General features: G+C 43.4%; 1 protein-coding gene across 1 annotated transcript in view; it reads right to left on the bottom strand.

Annotated features, from left to right (window-relative positions):
• ahcyl2b (adenosylhomocysteinase like 2b) overlaps positions 1-6,000 on the bottom strand; it is a 32,294-nt gene that overhangs the window by 25,783 nt on the left and 511 nt on the right. The window lies entirely within an intron of this gene.

Genomic DNA, 6,000 nt, shown 5'->3' with positions numbered 1-6,000 from the left:
GGTTGGGGGGGGGGGGGGGGGGGGGGGGGGGGGGGGGGGGGTCACTTCAGGCTTTGTGAGGGCCCTGTTGTGAGGCAGCACTTTTTGAACACAATGTTGAGCCTTTGTTCGCCGTGCAGTGCTTGAATATGGAGCCACATTCCTTGTCATGCTTCATAGCCGGTTCAGTGGTAATGTCCACTACTGTCTACCGATCCTCATGTAAACTCAGCACTGTGGGGCTAGTGGGCACAGATACATACTCACTCACTTATTGAACAGGAACTAAACCAAAAGGGGTTTAAAATGTCACACTGTGCCGGCTTCTTGTGGACACACAGGTTCCAGGTAAAAATGAGTGCTCTCTTTTTCCCTTCAGTCTGTCCACTTAACTGTTCCCAAGAACCTTTTGAAGGTACGGTGTGTAACTCAATGAGCTGTACATGCTCAGTGATAGCAAGCTGCGATGACGAGGCAGGAAATGAATGTCAACCGGGGAGTTACAGATGGACATGTGTGGGTGGTACAGTCAGGAACAGGGAAGCACAGACAATCGGCACTGCCAAAACCAGACAAAAAACAGAGCGACTGCATCAGAGAGACTAAATACTAAAATACAAGAGAATACACAGTGTGAAAATGGATTTTGGCATTTTGAGTATGGCACTGGGTGTTCAGTACTTCTCTGTCATTATAAAGTGACTATAGGTATATCAGTGTCAAATTAATATGGATTACAGGTAAAGCAAACATGCCGTGTAATTGCAGAAACTGACAGAGCTAGCAGGTGGAGTACAGGACAGCTAGCTCCGCCCCCTTAATGTCAAGGTAACTAATTAACTATTGTTTTGAAATGTCACGAAGAAGGTCTGATATGATCATGACAAGAGCTACTGGTCGAAAGACAAACTTCTCTGACATTTAGGAAACCGCATTGACATTTAAACATGTGTTATTTCAATAGAATTAATTAAAGCTGATATAATAATTTTGCATCTCAGCGAAGGCAAAGATGAACACACATACATGTTTATTTTTCATTTGCATGATTCTGACTCTATAGGTTTATTGCAAACGTGTTTCGAGGCTGAAAGATGTGATTGAAATCAATATCGGGCATTTCAAAATATTTCTTTACAAGGAATTGAGATCAAGAAACAATTGTGATCTCAAATCCCAGCATGCAGCCCGACAGCAACGTAGCTGCTCGAATGTCCCGTCTGGACAGCGATGAAGAGATCACTATCTGGCACCCTGGGAGGGTGAGAGAAACTCTACCAGGTGTAAAGTTCCAACAGACCATTTCCTGAGTCGGGATGAAGATGGTTAGGGAGGTGCGATCTCACACATGCCGTTGTTCCGCGGCGCTGAGATTTGCAGAAGGCACCGCACATGAACACAATGAGACGGTCGAGAGAGCCAGACAGGGGGCTCAAAAACCGGAGGCATGTGCAGTTTACGACTCACTCGGTGATGAGTTTTGATGCATTTTAAGTAGTCTGTCACTCCACTTATTAAGGGTCCACGGTATTGTTGCGTAGTGTGACACAAGGCAAGCAAGACATGCAGAAACAAGATGCAAAAATAGAAGTGTTGTGATGCGGTAATTTGAGGAAGAGAAGAGTGATGGCACCAGAGAAAGATCAGATAAATCAGGATTTACTTGGAGGTCATTAAAAGCAGCGATAAACCATGACTAAGTGCACTCAGGGCAAGGCTGGCCAAATATACACCCTATTCCATGAGTGGCAGAGGCAGCTAGGACATAAACAATTACTCAACAGCACCACTAGCTTCCTCCAAGTATATATTTTAAGACATTTCTTGTTCAAATGCCTGGCAGAGTTTCACAGTAGTCCAATACAGATCTGCATTCCTTTAAGTTCACAGTATTGGAATGAAAAACAAGAGCTAAAAAGGCACTTAATATAATAATATACATAAGATTTCTCCCCACACAATTTTCAGCATGTTCTTAGCTCCATCATCGGACACGTCCCATTGTTTGATATAACCCCTGATTGTCCATGACACGGCACAAACAAACCCTAGAGCTGATGTCTGCAGGACACATCACTACTGAAGCAAACTTGTGTTCTTGATTGATCCAACTCTTACCAGTGACTAACTGATCATCAATAAATCATTAACATCCAAGTAGCCAAACAAACGTGTCAACACTCCGTCCACTCCCCCACCCCCCATCTGCCAGTACAGCGCTAACCAAGCGTGCAATATCATTAGCAGGTGCTTCATGTGCAGGCCCGGCTGGCGCTCTGCTTTAAGTCTTATGATTGGGGTTTTGAGGGCAGGGACTCGGCACTACATCCTCGATCGCCGACTTCTGCTGAGTCATTCCCGCCCCCTGGGTCACGGTCAGCCCCTCATCCTCCCTGCCGGTGACCTCTGACAATGGTCAAACTTACTCCCTGTCCTCCGAACGCCAGCGAAAGGTCCCGTCAGCACAATAACCAACACAGCAGAGTTTGATCGTTTACAGGGCCGGACAAAGAGAACATCCATGGAAGAAGGGGTGGAAGACTGATTTGGATCCGATGCTAATTCTTTTCTCTCCTTCGCTCTTTCTCGGGGCATTTCTCAAACTTCACACCGGGGCTCCACATTCCCCGTGTCAACACACAGCGAAAGGATGCGTGCATGTGTGTGTTTGTATGCATCAAAGGACTCTCTCTATCTGTCTAATGTTGTAAAGTGTCTAAGGCTGGCAGTGAACTCCAAATGAAATCACATTTGGCACTTTTTATCTTGCTGCCGAAAACCGCACAGCTGGCAAATGCTGCTTTACTCGCTGTGACTCGAGATGTGGTCTTTCTTATGCCGTGTACATCTATTGGCCTTCTATCCACATTAAGACACATTTTGAACCTCTGAAACTAAATGTGTACGTTCTACACTTGTGTTGTAGTGTGGACAGAGGAAAGTATTTTTTAAAAGTACAACAAATGTCAACCTTTCCATTCTGTTGGTCTCTTTTCTGAAACAAATACAGCCAATCATACAGTTGATTACTAAAAAGGCCGGCTCAGACAAAGAAAGTTTAATGAAGTCATCAACACTTAGGGATTACATTTGAGCAAAATGAAATACATAATAGGTTCCCAAAAAGGATTCCAATGCACCACTAAAGCGGAGTAGGTGGAATTGCAGCAAATGCACAATCATACTGGTGAAAATGGAGCCTTGCATTAAAACCATGCGTTATTTATTTTTTTGAATGCGTATCCTCTTCTTCCACACAGTACTCTTCCCAAATAGAGCAGCCACCGGTCACTGTAAGCCTGTTTACCCAGCTTAGCGGGTGACATAACATTGCATCAGAGATGGATGACCAGACGAGCACACTGTTCCCAGGAGTCATTCAGAAATATCACTGTGTATGCCCAGGTACACCATCTTTAAATAAGGCCTCAATACAGCCACTGAGGCAGGTGACCCCACTAAATATGACACGGCTTGGTTTTCATCACAAACCATATAAACCCATGCTAGCAACTCCTTGCCTGTTTACTTATCTTCCCATCTGGAGGTATCGCCCTGTACTTTCCCAGAAGCTGGACACATTCATGCGAAGCCATGCGGGTTATGACGAAACTCATCACTGGACTCATGAAAATAACATCTGGGCCCACCTACAACAGATCGCTGGCCCTTTAATCCCCTCATGTGACGACATGATAAAGCATGGATTAAAAGATAGCCAGTCATCCTGTCAGTCAACACTGCTGCCTGCATACTTGCATCAGCGTTACCCTTTACTGCATTGGACGAGCAGAACTCGGCAGATAAACAAGGCCAGGCTGTGGTCGTGTATCTATAATGCGGTGAGTGTGCCTTAGGATCCACAATGCATTGTGGTCTATGAATAGGCTGAAGGCAACAGTCTGTCCCAGTGGATAATATACAATAAAAGTGGTTGATCAGACAAATGCAGTGACGACAACCGAGTCTTTGAATCAAGATAATGGACGGCTATCTGCCTCAATGTATTTAGAGTGTCTATTGTGCATTACTCAGGCTTACTGGTGTCTACATTACATGAATGACAAAACAACAACGACCACCGTTGACCCTAAAAACTCAGAGATGCCTCGTATTAGGTTAAAATTGTCCCTTCAGTTTCTCTTTACATTAACATGATCTCTTTGAATTAAAATGGATTAAACAGAGAATATCCTGATTTAAAATAATAAAAATTATCACTGTATAGCCGACGTGTTCTTAGTTGGTAGAAACTAAGAACACAAGTTTTATTCCAACATTAAATGCTGTTTATTTGTCAAAAGACATTTAGCCTTAGAGAGCCATAAAAGTACATATTTAAAAAAAAAAAAAAAAAACTTTTATGAGATTTTAAGGACTATTTAAGAAATAAGTGTGAGTAACTTTTGTCACCCAGAGACTAGTTTCTACATTTCAAGGAGATACTTAATGATAAACTTCTGATCAAGATATCTTTCACAAATAAAATTAATCTGTAACATTTTGGTAACTAACTTTTTGTACCATGTTCCTGTATGCAAAATAGGTCTCCTCAATAATCCAGATGTGGCCGTTGCTGTCCGGTACAGCCGGTTTTCGGTTGTCCCCTGAATGTGGATCAGGCCGTGGGCCCAGTGCTCCTGACTGCTGCTTTACTTCCACATGACGGCTTGCTGCGACAGTGTAAGGTCCAAAAAGCAATCTGCTCTGAGCTGCTGTCGATGTGCGGTCCATTCTCACACTGTACTATACAGCTCTCCTCCTATGGGGCTTCCTTAGGGGTGGCCCGATGGGATAGGATCATTGTCAATGTGTATTCGTGAGTGTGGGTGTGGGTGGTGAATGCATCCCGTCCGGCTTGTACTGTCCCTACAGGTTTCCCCCTGACAATCAACAACCTTTTAGTTCCCTTTCTCCAAGAGTTCATAGTGAAAACATGCTTAACAAGTATTTTGTTAAACAAACTGGCAAGCAAAAAAGAAAAATATCCTGAATATGACCATCACTGATGGAGTGCACCGGAGTGACCAGAGGCTATAACTCACAGTCAACCGTTAATAATAACTCTGATCTAAAGGAAAGAGCTAGAAGCTGCCTCAAAGGATTCCTTATCAAAATTGTTCTTTCCTTGTACCTTGGCCTTTATGTCCACTTCTGACCCAATCACGACTTTGTTACACACAAAAAGATAAGGTCACAATCTAATTTTTTGTATCCACACTCGTCAAGGACAAGAAGTCAGTCCGGCCTCTGAATTAAGCCACAAGGGCAGGAACTCCCTTCACTGAAGTACAGGTGCCCCACGGGCTCAATCAGGCTTGAAGGAAACTAGGTGACAGGAGTGCTCTGGAGTCAGGGATTACAACTGTTATGTCTCGAGTTAGATCACAAACCTTGGGTGGCACTGCATCAGTAAAACCAAGATTACCACGGCGTGTTTGTAAGCAGTGGACGGTGATCTTCATTTTACTGACCTGAGGTCGAGCAAGGATCATCACTTGAGCAGGTGTTAAAACGTTAAAGCAGTCTCACACCAGCACCAATGTCTTCTCTTCTACTTTACTGCGTCTACATCATCTGGTGACTTCAAAATTTCTGCCAAATAAGATAACTACCGTACTGAAAACAACCATACATATATCATGTGCTGACGTGCCCCAAGAGTGGAGGTGACAATACATGATTATTAAAAGAAAATCAGCTAGCATCACATTGCGTAATCTATATCAGGCATAGTTAAGGTTATAGTCACATCCCCAAAGCAACAACAGTAAGCGTGAGCTTATTTAAAAAGGGAATAACACCAGTTAATATCCACAAAACTTGTGAGAGCAGTTGAATACTTTTCATCCAGCTGACGTTACGGAGTTCACGTCTTAAAGATTCAGCCATGTCAGCCTAAATTAAATGGGTACACCTATTGTTTAAATAGTAGTTATCCCTTATTACACCCTCCACCGTGTTATTAACACCGAGGAGCATCATTAAAATAATTTACTGACACCGCTGGGTGAGCTTTGG

The sequence above is a fragment of the Anarrhichthys ocellatus genome, unplaced genomic scaffold, assembly GCF_004355925.1.
Source record: "Anarrhichthys ocellatus isolate YVR2014 unplaced genomic scaffold, GSC_Weel_1.0 scaffold33, whole genome shotgun sequence".
NCBI classification, from domain to species: Eukaryota; Metazoa; Chordata; class Actinopteri; order Perciformes; family Anarhichadidae; genus Anarrhichthys; species Anarrhichthys ocellatus.
The sequence above is the reverse complement of the archived record's forward strand: the minus strand, read 5'-3'. Positions and strand labels throughout refer to the sequence as shown.